The sequence below is a fragment of the Sminthopsis crassicaudata genome, chromosome 1 (assembly GCF_048593235.1).
Source record: "Sminthopsis crassicaudata isolate SCR6 chromosome 1, ASM4859323v1, whole genome shotgun sequence".
Taxonomy (NCBI): domain Eukaryota; kingdom Metazoa; phylum Chordata; class Mammalia; order Dasyuromorphia; family Dasyuridae; genus Sminthopsis; species Sminthopsis crassicaudata.
Window position 1 is genome coordinate 226,661,414 of NC_133617.1, and position 17,687 is coordinate 226,679,100.

The 17,687-nt window shown below is 36.0% G+C and overlaps 1 protein-coding gene across 1 annotated transcript in view; it reads left to right on the forward strand.

The window, feature by feature from the left end:
- Nucleotides 1-517: 517 nt before the first annotated feature.
- The window catches only part of EPB41L3 (erythrocyte membrane protein band 4.1 like 3), a 349,128-nt gene continuing 331,958 nt past the window's right edge, over nucleotides 518-17,687 (forward strand). Inside the window, exon 1 of the mRNA XM_074275655.1 lies at nucleotides 518-807. The gene's annotated coding sequence lies outside the window, so the exon portion shown is untranslated. The remainder of the gene's footprint in view (nucleotides 808-17,687) is intronic.

The following is a 17,687-nucleotide window of genomic DNA, read 5'->3' on the forward strand; positions in this document are numbered from 1 at the left end:
GACTTGTAAATTTGAGGAAGCAGCTGTGCTATCTCTTCTCCTTTCTCTTTCCTCCCACAATCATCTCTCTCCTTCCGTCTTTTAAAATGAAAATTAAAAATTGCGTGCATGGCACCCAATTCTTGGCTACTGTCACACTCTTAAAAGGGGCTTAGCTAAAAAATGTCAAGGGTATATTTTCTGTGCATTTTCGCACTCCGCCTCTTCGGGCACCCGCACCCAACCTACAATCTAGCTTCACCTCTGGAAAAAAAAAAATACAGCGGGAGCTGGATTCTCTCTTTCCCCTCAATTGTGCCAGCTCTGAGATCCCGCCTGATTTAAACCCTGGCGAGGCAGTGAGAGAGAACAGCACTTCTGCTGTACGCAGCACAGAGGTAGGGAGAAACAGAAAAGAGGCAAGGGGAGGCCCCCAAATGAGGGAACGCCCGGAATGATTGGGGCAGCCAACTGAGAAGCACTGTGGGTGAGCCGGAGGCGGAGCCACCGCAGCCAAGGCTGAGCCGCGCGGGCTGTCAGACTCTCCCAGGACTGTGCGCGCTGCAGGTGGGCACTGAGAGGTGCCGCTGCCGCCGCCGCCGCTGCTGCGGAAGCTCCTGGTCTCCTCCGCTCCCTCCTCGAGCCTGCCGCAAGTCTATCTAGCAGAATACTCGGAGATCAAGACCGGGAAAGTACAAAAAGGGAAAGAGATCTTTTTCCTAAGGACCTGTGAGCAGATCCACCTCTAACCTGCGCTACTTTTCCAGAGGAAGGTTGAATTTAAGGAGAGCAAATAGGCTCCTGGAAGCAAAGGAGAAAAGAGCTCAGGTGAGGCACTTCTGCCCCGCATTCTGTCCTCCTGCTTCCTAGTTCTAGCTCAGGGCTGACTAGATTGGGACATGAACTGAGCTGGAGGGACCCCCGCTCCCATGCCTGTCCTTGGCTTGAGGTCAATGGGGAAAGGGTGATGGACCAGGGCTATAGGTGCCAAATCCGGCTGCCACTTATCCCGCTCCCGAAGCTGAATGCTCGAGACTCTCGGGCGTCCATGTGGAGGCAAGGGACAGAAATAGAGGTGCTGTTTAAGGTGGCCGGGGGATTTTTTTTTTTTTTTTAAGGTGGACGGGCTTCTCGCTTTGCAAGCCTTTAAAGACAGCCGCAGCATGTAACCCCAGCATGGCTGGATCTTCCACAGCCAAGAGATATGCTCCTGTGAGCTGCAAGGGTAGAAATATTTAATCTCCCTAAAGAAGCCCTTGAAAGGGCCGTCTTTCGGCTCTTGGCTCTCTGCAACTTCTCCTCCCCTCGGTATTTCCCACCCTCCCTTCCAGCTGCTTCGGAATTTTGTTTTGTTTTTAATTTAAAGTAAGAGTTATGTTGATTGCAAACTGTTAAAGTGACTTAGCTAGCTCTTCTCTCCCTTATCCCTTGCCTTGCTGCAGTTTCATTGCCTTCCTCTGGAGTTCAGCTGGGCTCTAGGGAGTCGGCTATCATACAGCCGTCATGTAGTTTGTATGTTTGGGGAAAGGTACCATACTTCTTGGCCGCCTTGGAGCTGCGCTGCAGGGAGGGGTGTGATGGGAATGTAGGCGAGCGCCCTTTGCAGCCTAAATTGGATGTCAATGGAACGGAATCTCAGATTCCAGACCTTGTGGGGCTGGGAGCTCGGCTGGATTGGGGTGGAAGTATGGCGCGGGTTTGGGAGAGGGGCCACGAGTGGGAACCTTGCTGCATTTTTGAGAATTTTTAAAGCTTGGTGTGAGGTTTAGGAAGAGGAGGGATTCTAGACCTACGTCTGAACCGTTCTCCCCCCTTTAACCATTCAGTTCTTGCTTAAAGGTAGTACTAGCCTTCCACTGTGAGAATCCGAGCTCAGGGTGTGTGGGAGAGTTGCGCTCCCGTGAGTGCGTGCGTGTGTGTGTGTGTGTGTGTGTGTGTGTGTGTGTGTGTGTATTTTCTTGGGAAAATGAAGGCACAAGGAGCTCTTTCGTTCTCTCTGCTGGGATCTTTAGGACTCTGCCACTCATCGCAGCGTGGGGCCATCATCTTGTCATTCCTTAGAAGCTTCAACCCCAAGTCTTTATCTTTTTTTTTTTCTCCTCTATGGTCCTTAAGCAAAAGATTTATCCTGGTTAAAAATAAATTGGCGGGGGGGAGGAGGGGAAGGGTTGTGGGAGAGGAAAACCAAGGGATTTTTTTTTTTTAAGATAAAATCATATTCTTTAAGATAAGGTTTAACTTCCCTGCACTTAGCATTGAAATGGCCAGTGAAGGTTAGTGAAATACATCATCTCCCTGCCCCCAACCCGCAAACGAACAGCTATACACATTTAAGAATCCCAAAAGGGGCCGGGGAGGGGGGCGCTGTTTCTTTTCCAATATTAAGATCTCTCCCTGCAAACAAACCTTTGGGCTTGCTTTTTCCCGAAGCTGAACCCAATGAACTAAGAGACTAGGGTAGTAGCTATGTTGCCTAAGTTAATGGATTCCTTGATGGAAGGAATATGCTGCTGAGCCATACCTATTCCCTCGCCTGGGCACTTAACCATAAGCAATTCTAACAGAAATGAGTAGGCAGAGGGGAGCAGTAGTAAAAAGGAAACCCTCAAGGGTGCAATGGGGTTGGTCTAGTTGCTTTCACCCATATCTTACCTTAGTCCGAGTAGAAATTCTGCCTTTGGGGGGAGGCACAAGTCAATTAACGAGAAAAGATTTGAGTTTTGTTTAAAGTTAGGGAGTGGATCTGCAAATCTACGGTCTAGGGAGGGTGTAGGGTGAGCGTGAGCGGACTGATTGGTTCTATGAGCCAAAGCCCTTAGAAGCTGCAGTCACAGCCAGCCACCGCAGCAGCAGCAATCAGCTGCCAGCAGCCCCTTCTGAAATTCCCCTAGCTCAGAGGACAGCAGTACCAGTCTCATCTTTTAATTTTGGAGAACTGGAAATGTTTTTTAAGCTTGCCAAAGCTACTTTCAGACTGGTGGCCGCTCTGCTCCGGCTGGTGGTGATAAGGCGGTGATTTTGGAGTGAACATTCCAAGCAGCTAAAAATTGGACCTGGAGGATTTTCTAGATTAGGTTGGAGGGTGAGAAATTGTGATTTGTAATGAATACCGATGGTTTTTGTGTAACATGGCAAAGCTCAATAATCTTCGAGATGTGATCCTTCTATGCTTCCAGGCTTTCTATTTGTCACTTTCTTTTTATGAAACCAGGTGTTTGAGTAATGGATTAACATTGAGTAGAGCTGGTTGACAGCTCACTTGTAATACACTTTGAAGTGCATTGGATTAGGAATGAACCAAATCTTATTGCTGCCGGAGGAGGAAAGAATCTACATAAAGAATACAAGTGGAAACAGCTCTAATTCCAAATTTAATTTTACTTTAAATCTAAATTCTATTTGATCAAAAGAAAGCAGTCAGGGAGAACAGTTAATGAATATGTGTATGTATATGTATGCATGTGTATGTGTGTGTGGAGAGGGGGATAATGATTATTAAATTTTTCTTGATAGGCATTGTAAGAATTCCATTCAGGTCTCTTAGGAGACCCAAATCTGAGAATGGGGAGAGGAGAAGGAATGGGGATTGCATTTTTCATAAAGCACAAACATGAAACCCAGAAAACTTTAGGCTTGAATTGATGTGACCATAGTCCTCGCTCTCCAATCTGAATCAATTTTTTTAGGCAGAGTAAAACCAAGTGCAGAGGTTTCCACACAACATATTCAGATGGATCTCTTAAAATAAGTACTACTTGGGAATTTTTATTTTTCATTCTGACAGATGTGATTTTTTCAATGGGAAAAGCAATTGTTCCTTATATCTAGGATTGGGAATATTTGATAATGCCTGTGGGAAAAGATTATAAAAAATAATGTTAAACCAACAATTAATAGTCCCTTTTAATTACAATAGTACACAAATGCTTATTACTGACATTGCTATATAAATTAAGAGTTTTGAAGTTAATAAGAATTTTTTTCCAGTTGGGAGACAATGTTTCCTAGAGTATTTGAGCTGAAAGACATTTTAAGAGATCATCCAGGTCAACTTACCCCCATTTTACAACTGAAGAATCTGATACTAATAAAGTTGGATACTAATAAGCATAGGAAATATGTCTGAGACTCAGGTTTTCGGATTTCAGAAATCATTTCTTTTCCTTCCACATCTCCACTCCAGGATGCTGTCTTCTGTGTGTGTATGTGTGTGTGTGTGTGGGGGGGGTCCAGGCTTGGGATTTGGACAACACAGATAATTTTATGAATTATAGTTGTGATTATTTTTCTGAAAGTAAGGGAGAGTAGCAGTACAAAGCCAAAACACAGTAAAGTAATGGGGTATTTAAAGGTAGTTAGTGGTTAAGAAGTGAGTAGTGGGGTGAAAAGAGACAAGGCAGTAAGTGTCTAACTGAATTATAGACATAGAATTCAATCAATGGATTCTCTTATCTGGAAAAACAATAATTAAAAAAAGAAAAACTCCAACAGTGCTAATGTGAAAAATAATGCTTACACCATTACCTGATATTCAAAAGAAAGTGATACATACACGTACACACATAATATACCCCAAAGAACCCTGCTCTGATAAAGAAATTGTTCACAGATAAGAGGAAAAAAATAGATTAGTGAGAAAATGGTTTTCCAATGGAGACCTTATAAAAAGGCTAGAGCTGAAAAAAGTATTTAACTGAAGTCTTGGCAGTAAAGATGGAGAATTATGGGTAGATCTCAAAAACAAAGTGAAATGATTTGTTATTGTGTGATGAAGTAGGGAAGCAAAGCAAGATAGAAATCAGAGATGATCACCAAATTTCAAGGGTGAGAATATAGGCTCACTTTGGTTTTGATGGTAATAAATAGAAGGAAAAGATATTTATCTGAGAGTACTTAGCTCATGTTGACATGACCATGATGAGATGCCTTTAAAGGAATATAAATAATAAACCTGACATGTATATTGTAAAACTGGTATTGTGTAATCCAAAGGTAATTTGAAGGACAGTATCCTGATGGAGTTTCTGGAAATGTAAAAGAAATTTGATATAACAGGAGAATAGCTTGGAAGTCTCAAGAAGGTTGCAGATATAGGAGTGTAGGTATCATTAAACTGGCTTTAACATAGTGAATGTTGGTATGGAGGGATTTCAGTCTGGTGAAAAGCACAGAAGACAAAATGAATTCATAGCTGAAGTTTGTTAATGGTACTTATCTTGAGAATATTGAGATAAATAAAGAGATCATTTAAAAATCTTCTAAACTTAGAAGTAGTAGTGATGAAAAATAGATAACTTCTATATCTATACCTCTAATCTTCACCTTTCTTCTGAGTCTGAGTCTGAGACTGAATTCTGCATTTCTAATTGTTGGCTATACATTAACATTTGCACATCTCATATCTACTTCATGATCTACATGTCTAAAACAAAACATCTTCTTCAAAGCCCCAAATGAGATCTTTCATATTTCTCCATTGCTATTGGGGGTGTTGTCATTCTCCTAGTCATTCAGGTTTGAAATATAAGTCATCTCAACTCCTTTACATTCAAGCATCTTGCTCTTCTTTTCCATTCCCACTTTAGATATTATTACTTCCAATCAGGATTAAAGTCACTTTCTAACCTATTGTCTTTTTCCTCATTTCTCTCACCTAATCCACTCTATCCTTTACATGGCTACTAGATAAAAATTCTTAAAATCTAGACTCATTATCATTGAAGCTAAAGTCCTCTACAATTTCACTTCAATATATCTTTCTAACCTTATCACTCATTATCCCATGATATATACTTATCCAACATTCCAGCCAGTCTGTACTATTCAGGTTTTCCTGAACAAAACCTATATTATTCTGTCTTTGTTTATGCAGTTCCTTCTGGAGTAGCATCTCACTTCTCTATACATCTTCAAGGCCCAGATCAATACCACCTATGACCTGATGCCTTCTTTGATCCTTCTAGCCATAAGTGATCTTTCCTTCCTTTGAATTCCTGTAATTCTTTGTCCATCTCATATGACAAATAAATCATATTTGGATGTTTTATAGTTATTTGTGTTGTATAATTACTTGTTTGCATATATAATCTCTTACATTGTAAGATCTCTAAGATGAGGGCATAGGTTTTATTTATTTTTTCATATGCTACCAGCACAATGTTTTGCACATAATAGGGTGATTTTTGTTGTATCTAATTCAATACTCATGGACCATATTGTCCATGGCAAAGATGTTGGAGTGGTTTCCCTTTTCCATTTCCAGTGGATTAAGGCAAATAGAGATTAAGGGACTTGCCCAGGCTCACACAGCTATCTGTCTGAGACTGGTTTTCAACTCAGGTCTTCCTGACTCCAGGCCCCACATTTAATTAATTGAGTCATCTAGTCCTTAATAGAATTTTCACACAATAGGTTCTCACTAAAAAATTTTTTCCAGATAATGATATTAATAATAGTAGAGATGGTCATATTGGTAGAAAGAATGATGTAATTTCAAATTCATGTTAATTTGGAATTTGGTGGGAAAATAGACCATATTGGATTGATAAAATTCCCCTGACAAATTTGAGAATGGTTACATTCAATTTCATTCATTCAGTCATTTATTCATTAATTCAATTCATTCATTCATTCACTATTTATTAAACACATATGCAGGGTGTTAAGGCTATAACAACAACAAAAAATCAGTCTTTTCTCTTATGAAGCTTACATTATATTTTGGGGTGGGTGGGGAAATCTCATTTACATAGATAAGCAAACACAATAATACATATGTGTAGGTATATTTCTGTGCATGTATATGTGTGTACAAAGTTAATTAAAAGCAATTTCTTGAAGAGAAAATGTTAGTAACTATGGCTATCAACATAAACTCAAAGGAAGGCTGAGTGAGCTTTAAATAAAAATAGGGATTCAAGTTTATTGCTTTCCTTTTTGATAATTCATAAACTGCTTCTTTTTTTACTTTTTTCTGACAAATTTTTTTGAATGGAATTACTTGAATAATTCTTGACTTTTTTCCTTAGTGGAAATGTATGTATTTCTGATAGAAAGGGGAAAGCAGGATTTTTAATAGCACAATTAAGTGGTGAAGTTAACTTGAGTATGAATAGAATTGCTTACCATAGAAACAATAATACCTGAAGGTTAAAAAGCCTGTAGCATGTTCATTCCCTTCAGAAATATTACATGAGATAAACTTTTCAGTGTTCATGGGGTTGGTTGCTCTAGAATACTCATTAGTAAGCTTGTCATCCTGACCACTTTAAAAGCTCCTTGATTTAGAATTTAAGCTATGTATGGGTGAAGAATTCACTTATGTAAAGGATACTTCTGGATCATCTACATAGTTCTTGTCTTTACAAAATTTTGGTGTCTAAATCCTTGGGAAATGATTTCCTGAAGGATTTCAAATTGGTTCTATTACAATGAATCAATTACTTTTTATTAACAATGTAAAATCCAATCCATTCCTCACATCTACAATAAAGTATCATTCAGATGGAGAAACAAATTATCACTTAAAATGGCACTGGCTTCAACAGTTCTGATATAGAAATGAATCCAATTAGCATAAGCATGTATGCTTTCATAATTTAGAGAACTAATTCACTTCATAGCCCACATCAAATCATTAAACATGGAACAGTGCTCAGGAAAGAACAAATGGAAGAAATGACCATGATACTGGCCAGGTATCATGTTTTGAAAATGTAATTCAATAAAACAAACATTTATTAAGTGCTTACTGTATTCTGAGTAATATGATAAGTTCTGGGAAAGATGAAATCAGAGAATCAGACATTCAGAGCTAGAAGAGACTGAAGGTCATCTTATCCAGACCTTTTTACAAAGAAACTGAAGCTTACTGACATGAAGTAATTTGCCCCAGTCATCAAGATAGTAAAAATAGCAAAGCCCGGATCTGAAACTAGATCCTTCGATTTGAAATCAAGTTATTCTTTCTACCATACTATATTATCTTTTTTTAGTTGAGGTGTAATCCCCACCATTATAGAATTTGCCATCTAGTTAGGGGAATATAACAAAAACACATTAGTTATAACACACACTGTTACATGCTATGAGGATTACAGAACCTAAAAACAAAATGGCAACCAAGCAGAAAGGTTGTTATGATCAAAGAACAAGTAGGGAAAGCTTTTTGGAGGAAGTGGCATTTTAGTTGGGATTTATACAATAAACAGGAATCCAACAGATGAATAGGAATAAGGAGGACAGCATAAGAAACAGTATGCAAAAGAATGGAGATGGGAAAGCCAGCTCATGTTTGGTGATAGAGGCAATCCAATTTGCTTAGAGTACAAAAAAGGGAGATAAGATTAGAAAGTTGCAGTGTTGACATTTTATGGAAGTCCTTGAATGCTAATCAAAAGAGTTCAATCTTTGGTTGATAAGGCTATAGAGAACTACTAATGATTTTTTTGAGCAAAGAAATAGCATGATTGGTGTTGCAGTGGATAGAGTGTTGGGCCCAAATGCAGAAGACCTAAGTTTAGATCCAGCCTCAGACACATATTAGATGCATGAGGCAAGCCATTTAACCCTGTTTGCTTCAGCTTCCTTATCTTTGTAAAATGAGCTGGAGAAAGAAATGGTAAACCAGTATCTTTGCCAAGATGTTTGACAGTAATGACAAGGAAAAAGCTAATGGTAGGATAGTAAGGGAATAGAAAGAAAAATATTTTTTGGGGGAAGTATTTTTACTTGTTTTAAAATGGGAAATCTGAACGTGTTTGTAGGTAAATCAGAGGGAGCCATTGGGTTGAAGAAACTGAAAATGCACCTGAGGGAGGGAAAAACTGTTTCAGCAAAATTGTAGAGAAGAGAAGGAATGAAATCAAGAGTTCCAGTGGACTGATTGATTTTAGTGAGAAGAGGTATTTTTTCCCATACCCTAAAGGAAAGAACCAATACTAAATGACAATGTGAAGTTTTATGTAATTGGAAAAAAAAGGATTGTAGAAAATTCTTTAGATGGCTTCTGTACATTCAGTAAAGTGAGAAACTAAGTTGTTTTCTTCAAGTTTACATGTGAGATAAAGATGGAAATAGGAAGTATTAGGTAGATAATATAGAAAAAGAATTAAAAAAATTAGAACAGTTGCTAGGGGGAATGTCAGAAGATACCTATATAAGTCAGATAAAAGGTATGTCAAGCAGTTTTGAGGACCTAGTCGAGGTTAGGCACTTAAAATTCAAAATAGGTAAAATCAGCTTGATTTTGTGACTCATCATCAACACTCAACATCCTAGAAATCAGTTAGAGAAATAAGATGATGTAAGTTACCTGGGCTGATTTGAAGATTGAAAACATTAGAAAATCAAAGAGTTTAGGGAATCTATCTATGGTAATGGTTTGTGGAAAATTAGTGGGTTGAAAGATCAGGGTAGAGTAGGGAAGCCAATGAAAACAGAGTTCAGGAAATTGACTGGGTTAATAGAGATGGATTTAGGGGCTGAATCAGGGTAAAGAACAGAAAAAGAAGACTAGAAAGATGTGGTTTTTAGAGTCTACCCTTTAACAATATATTGTTTGAATTAAAGGTATGAAGCTCATTTAGGGAAAGTTTCAGATTTAGGTTTGACCTTTCTGTCCCAAAATTAGTGAATCTTGTTCCATTTTGTGATACCTTAACACCACTGATCTTATATGACTAGCAATTTGTATTATTCTTGGACTATTGCTACTATTAACAAAATATTAGAAATATTTATAATAGTTTGTATTTTTAGAGTGCTACAAGGTTGCAAAGTACTTTATAAGTAACTCATCTGAGAAGCAGGTGCTATTATTATCCCAACTTTACAGATGAAGTTAAATGATTTGCTCAGAGTTCCACAGCTAATAAGTGTCTGGGGGCAGAATTGGAATCTAGATCCTTCTGATTCAGTGTTAAGTTTACACTGTCACTGAACCTAAAGTGACTTAGATAATGCAACAATAAGTTATGCTGTTAAATGCACATATGACCTATATATCAAATTTTCACCAAATCAAAAAAAAAAAATAGGATATCTACCCTTATCTTAAAGTATCTCACTTTGCATCCTTCTGGCCTTCTAGCTTGGTCTTCTCAGAATATACTTAGAAAATGTCTAATTTTGCTTTTGTTATTATTATTAAAATTCATAACAGCTAGCATTTATATAGTATTTTAAATTTTTGCAAAGCACTTTACACAGATTATCTCATTTATATCTCTGTGTGATAGATGCTATTTTCCTTCCTGGCCTCATTTTGCAGATAAGGGAATATAGGTTCACGTGTATAAACACACAATGTAGCGAGCTGTCGTCTCCAGAAGCTGCTGGATCGCTCTCTTGGAAGAGATCTGCTGTGTCTACTCAAATCTCTCGGACAGATTCTTCTTCCTGTAGTGAACCGTTGTCTCCAGACAGTTGCTGTTAACTCTTGTCCTTAGAAGTGACTTCCCTTCCTGCAGAGAGCCCCGTCAGGGCTGATGTAATGCAGTCTTCTCCTCTTCCTGGAGTGCTGTCCTCTTTATCCTCCCAGAGAATGGGCGTGAGATAATGCAAGGGCTTCTGGGAAGAACCACTTCAGCCAATGAGCTTGCTCCTTCTATCAAGTCAACCTGAGTTCTCACCTTGTAATTGTCCAGACAACCTGAATTCTCACCTTGTCACTGTCCAGACAACCTGAGTTTTCACCTAGTAATCCTAACAACACAATTTATTGGATTTAAGAGGTTGGGTTTAAATATAGGTCTTTGGGATCTATAGAACTTCAATTATCTATCCATTGTGCTATGCTGTCCCCTACTAAAAATGTTTTAAACCAGGATTGCTTTCTAGAATAAATTTCTCTAAATTTAAAAAATACTCAACTTTCTTCTAGTTGCTTAAAAAATATGATCCATCCTCAATTTAAGTAAGACATACTGGGCAGTCTGTATCTCATTTGTAAAGTGAAAGGCTGGATGGCCTTTGAAGACACAATTCTTCAGGACCCCAGTACGGTGTCTTCAATTCATATATGGTGAGGACACTATGAGTTTTTAAAAAAGAAAATTACTGTATTTTCTTTTTAAATCTTTTATTATTATAGACTTTGACAAAATTTGAAATTTCTATCTTTAGTGTTTACATTTTACTGTAAACATCATTAAAAGTAGTATAATTTTTATTTTCCTGTAGACAACTGACCAGATTGACTGAACTGATAGTACTTGGTAAATACTCAGCATCACTCTGCTAGCTTAGCACTTTTACTGCTTAGCAGTGTTATACGGCACCAAGGCTCAAATATTGCTCTTCTCTCTTCTCTTTCTCCATGGATTTGGATGGATTCAGAGAGGTTCTGGGTAATCTTTTCAAAGCATTGTGAGAGGATTTAGCTATGTGGCTCCCATTAAAATCAATTGGAATTACATGGCTAAACCAGAGCCTATCTCTTAAAATACCTTCTACTAGCCTACATTTGACATATGGGAGGGCTGTGTTAGTTACATCTGACTAGCTTCAAAAAAGGGATAAAAGTCCAATAGGGCAAGTTTGAATGTGGCAACTCAGACCCATCTGATACAGGTGGCAGGAAGAGTTTTGAAAACAGTTGCAAATAATAGGCTTCTCCAAAATAATTGTTATATGAAAATGAATCTATTTTAACCTTTAAAATTAATGCCTGATCAAAAGCTGAGTTTTAGCAAAGTCAATAACAATAATTAATAGTGTAGTTTAAAAATTAATTATAAAGTATGTAATTGAAATAATTTCAATAGATCCTCAAACAACTCAGTAAGGCAGACTAAAATGTTATCTCGAATTTTCAGATAATAATAATATTAATATAATTCCTTAAATTTGGCAAAGTTCCTTACATTTGTTATCTTATTTGAGCCTTAAAAGCCATTCATTGTGTGAAATTGAGACTACACTGTTTTTGTTCTCATTTTACAGATAAGGAAACAAATTTAAAATTGATTTATCTATGATTATATAGCAAATGACTGGGAGATCTGGAAAAGAAAACTCAGATTTTTGACTCTAATTCCATTGCTCTTTGCATTACTAAAATGTGTTTATGTATGAGAGAGAGAGAGAGAGAGAGAGAGAGAGAGAGAGAGAGAGAGAGAGAGAGAGAGAGAGAGAGATAATTGTAATTTAAAAAATAATCTTAATTTTTTTCTACTTGTATAACAGTATTGTTTATCATCCATTTAACCAACCCTTGTCCTATTTAAGAAAATGCATCAGCGAAATAAAAGTTGTATTCTTCTTGCTGCTGCCCAGCCCATTAAAACTTCTGCCCTAACTACTGCTTAGAAAAGTGTTTTCTAAACTAGAGAGCAGCCAGTAGATTTTCTTTTTTAGGGTGATATGACGGCAGGGGGTTTAAGTAGAGAATGGAAAGGAATAAGCAAGCATTTTTTAAACATCTACTATGTATCAGAGGCTGTGCTGTTTACTTTATAAATATCATCTCAATAGCTATATAACAAAATAATTTTTTACCATTCTATTTTACAGTCTCCCTAGAATTCAAATTAGAGAAAAAGACATATTTTGAAGTTAAAAAAAATACAAGGAACTAAATGGCTGTGTTAATAGAAGTGATTATTTGGTTTATCTGTAAACTTAGTTTTAATTAACATGTAGCAAACTGGTCGTTTATCAGTTGGGGATCTCAAAAATTGTAACTTCTGCCAGAGCTAGAAAAATTGATTTCTGTTCTCAAAATCATCTCTCCCTCCAAAGTTGAATAATATTGTTCTTGTAGAACAGTGACCTAAAGTCAGAAAAATTCATCTTCTTGAGTTCAGATGTGAGTAAGTCACTTAATCTTATTTGCCTCCTCTTATTCTGTAAAGTGAATTGGGGAAGGAAATGGCAAGGCACTCCAGTATCTTTCCCAAGAAACCCCAAATGGGCTCATGAAGAGTCAGAAATGACTAAACAACAACAATGAAGTAGGTAGAATTCATCTCTAAATGGGCTGCCTTCTCCAAATTAATAACACAATGATACAATTTATAATACAATATTAGCAATCTTGTTGATGATGTTGTTAGCTAGCCCTGAGTTTCAGTGATATATGAAACTAATTTATTTTCTTTCCAGTTTATTTTGGAAATCTGACATATCCTGAACACCCAAAAATAAATAAATAAATAGATTTTAAGACTGGAAGAATAGTATCTAACTCTCAGAAGAAATGCATGTTTTAAAGATAGAACTCAGGTTTTCTTTCTTTCCCCTCCCCAAGGGCCCTCCCCCAATTTTAGCAAAAAGTTTTAACTTCACATTTTAGAAAAATGAAGATATTGTTCCAGACAGGTTCCCAAGTTTTCTTCTACACTGGGGGTAGAATTGACAGGTGAATTTCAGTTTCCTGATCCCTAGAGTGTCTGGTTGAATGCTCATTTCATTCAATTCATTGTACAAGGCTGCCCCTCAGTTTGCACTTCATCCAAAAACCAATGAAGATCATGCCATGGCCCCTGTGTATTTTAGAAGGATTGAATTTTATCAACTGCATTCAACTTGGTTTCAATTATGAGTCTTGGACACAGATTGAGCAATGTTGCTGATGCATTCTTCCCTTTTTTAATAGCTTCTGAACTTTTGTTTTTTAATTTTTAGATTTCATATACCCCCCAAGAAAAAATATTTGCATGTATCATATTGTGAGAGTTGGGCTTTGCTTTTTTGGATATAATATAAAATGTAAAATATGTGTCAAGTTGTACTAAAAAGAAATAACATATTGAACATTTTCTTTTTCCTCAGACTTTTTAACCTTTTTTTCTTTTAGTTAAAAAAAGAAAAAGACTTAAATCAGAGTGCCAGAAGAAGAAGGCCTTATGTACACAAAGCAGTAGGAGGAAAAGAGTTTCTTCCTGTTTTGGGAGGGGGAAGTTGGGTGAAAGGCCAATTGTAGGCAAAATTTTGAAATTGGGAAATTTTATCATCAGCACCCTCCTTCCTTTTATGAATTTTCTCATCCTCACATGCCATTCTGTTTCATTAGCTTGTTCTTACTTGCCAAAATATCCTATGCCGCAGAATTATATAGCTGACCCTCCATTGCACTATCAAAATTCATATTTTGCCAGTATTGATTTCAAATAGGCTTTAGAAGGAAAACCATTTGTCTGAATATGCCATCATTAAGATTCAAATGATAAATAGTTTCATAGCTTTTCTGGAAGACCTTCTATGTTACTAGGCATTTAGTTAAAAGATATTTGAGCCTGTACCAATTCAAAGGAATCTCCAACATATTAGAATTATAAGTAAGATGACAATGTAAAAAGTTATTGAAGTCAATGAGGTTGTGATAAGATATTTAGGGCTTAATAGTTAGATGAGCAATCTTGTAAACAAGACAGTATTATGTGTGTTAGCTGTCCTTACATCCATATATTTCTTCTGTTTTTTGAATCCACATATTCTATAACTTTTAAAAAATGACAATAATGGATCTCTAATGATGGAGGTGATTTAGGGATAGTTTTACCCATCTATACATATAAATGCATTGTAAGTAAGCTTACCAATGTCACCATTCCTAAAATTTGTTTGCTTTTGCTGGGTCATGATAGCTTTCAAAAAAACACTTATAAGAATCTTTTTTTCTTTTCTTTTTTTTTTATTTGTAACTTGAACTTTAAAAAATTATTATTTTTTTAATTAAAAGTTTTTATTTACAAAGCATATCCATGGGTAATTTTTCTAGCACTGACCCTTGCAAAACCTTTTGTTCCAAAATTTCTCCTCCTTCCCCCCATCTCCTTTCCTAGCTGGTAGGTAATCCAATACATGTTAAATATGTTGAAATACATGTTAAATCTAATATAAGTATACATATTTATACAGTTATCTTGTTGTACAAGAAAAATCAGATGAAAAAGGAACAAAAGAAAAACTGAGAAAGAAAACAATGTAAGCAATAACAATAGAGAGAGTGAAAATGCTATGTTGTGTTTCCCACTCTGTTCCCATGGTTCTCTCTCTGGGTGTAGATGGCTCTCTTCATCACTGCACAAGTGGAACCAGTTTGAATCATCTCAATGTTGAAGAGAGCCACGTCTATCAGAACTGATTATCGTATAGTCTTGTTGTTGCCTTGTATAATGATGTCCTGCTCATTTTACTCAGCATCAGTTTATGTAAGTCTCTCCAGGCCTCTCTGAAATCATCCTATTGGTTGTTTCTTACAGAACAATAATATTCCATTGTATCCATATACCATAACTTATTCAGCCATTCTCCAATTGATGAGCATCCACTCAGTTTCCAGCCCAAAGAGGGCTGCCACAAACATTTTGGCACAAGAGGGTCCCTCTCCCTCCTTTAAGATCTCTTTGGGATATAATCCCAATAAGAAACACTGCTGGATCAAAGGGTATGCACAGTTTGATAACTTTTGAGAAATGACTGAGTAGTTCCAAACTACTCTCCAGAATGGTTGGATCTGTTCACAGTTCCACCAATAAGGTATTAGTGTCCCAGTTTTCCCACATCTCCTCCAACATTCGTCATTATATAAGAATCTTTTTTCACTAATTCCCATACTTAAATGTTGGAAGTATCATGCTGTAGCATTAAATTCACTTATCAGCATTTTCTACCTCCAAATCAATTAAGTTGACCTTTAAAAATAATAATAAAAACCACTTAACATAATTTTTTGGTTATTTTGATTTTAGAAGAGTATGGAAGTTTGATTTAAAAAAAACTTTAAACTTTTTGCTAAAGGTGGTAGGTTCTGTGCTTCAAAACAAGTAATCTAAATGTTAATCTTTTATTACTGTTTACATGGAAAAGGAACATAACTGTGTAGCATCCTAATTATGAAATAGGTCTTTGGATCATAAATTTAAATTTGTAAAGGCTCTTAGATATCATCTAATCCAATCCCTTAATTTCATAAATGAGAACAATCATGGGGCTATCATGAATCCATATTTATCTAATCAATGACTGTAAAAAAATCTTGTTATTAGTTTTAAGACTATAATGAAACTGTAACATTATATTGAATGAAAATCAACTTCATACAATGAAACTAAATTTCTTTTAACAGTTGCATAACCATACTATATATCAAAATAGAGTATGATATAACACAAAATGAGTTGTATCCAATTGAATTTTTTTAGGAGCTCAGTGACTATAATATAACCAGTTGACTTTGGAATCTGAGAAAGAAATAGAGTCAAGAAAAGAGAGTCAAGAACAGAATCTTGGGGCTGTCTAGGTTAAAGCAAAAAGGATGAAGAAGTAAAGGAAGGGTTGTCAGAAAGAAGGAAATCATGAAAATATATTATAGAAATTAAGTGAGGAGACAGTTGCAGGAATGAAAATGTGACTTGAGAAAGGTGCATTTGGAAATGACTGATTAAAATAAAAGGCATGTATATAACATTTTAAAAAGGGGTGATCTGTAAGATAAATTAGATATGGTAGCTTTTCTATTTTTAAAGATAAGGAAATAAAGCTTATATGAATTCTCCAAGATCATAAACATTGTCAATGACAAAGGTAAAATTGAAACCCACTTTTCCTGATTCCTAGTTCAATGTTCTTTGTTTTATATCTCTTCATACTTTATCTACATACTTTGAAATAGATCTGCTAATGACGCCAGTGTAGAGTTTCTACAACTTGTGATAAGCACAATTTAAAAAACAAACAAACAAACAAACAAACAAACAAAACAAACCAATGAAACCCATTAAAACTTATTTGTGAAATTTTGAATTTAAAAACTTATTTGTGAAAATTTGTTTTTGAGTTAGAAGAATTAGTTCATTTATTTTGCTTAACCAAACTTAGAGCCAACAATCCCAATGAAATCTATTCTATTTTCCATCTATATCAAGAATTCATTGATTTCTTCAATGTGGTTACTCCTAATGACACAGATCACAACCCCTCTCTGTTTTAGTAGATACTTTCTAAGAGTTGCTGTGGCTGAAAAAATCCATCAATCCATGCCCTATCCTGAAATGATCCTCTCTGAATGTTGTTTCTCAAAAAAAACAAATCAATATTCTGGCCAAAGATCCCTATTCAAAGACTTTCCAGCTTGGTAGGATATGACAAAATTTGTGTTCTTTGGGAATAGCCTTTAAGAACCCAATGTCATTTTCTTGTCATAGTAAAGGAGCATAGTAGGGCTCCCAGTTTCCTATTTCTGTAGTTTCCTACCTCCTAATGGACCAATGTCCTCATATGTATCTTAAGTATAAAAGACAGGTTATCTATGGGGTTTGAATATGCATTTTTATGTTTTTTTTTTATATCAACAAAAAAGTATCTGTCAATGTTAGAAACAATTGTTTTTAAAACTTGTGATATTAATCTTACATAATTGCACCTAATTTATTATTTAGCTTCTCTCACAAGCTAAAAATGGCTTGGGAAGATGAGAAGGTAAACTGTTTTCTTTGTCTAATAAAACCTATATCCATATCACCTATAAAAAGAATATTAACTATTAATTAAAGGAAAATAATAAATTATTTTTATTATAAACAGAGCCTAAGTAATTTCCAGCTCACAGGGCACTGTACTCCTAATTCCAGTGATGTGGAAGGGATAATAGCATATTCATGCATTTATATTTTCTATATCATCTATATACTGAAATCAATCTATATCATTTTTTTGTTTTCTCAATAATATTTTTCCCTCAAATACATGTTAAGATTGTTTTC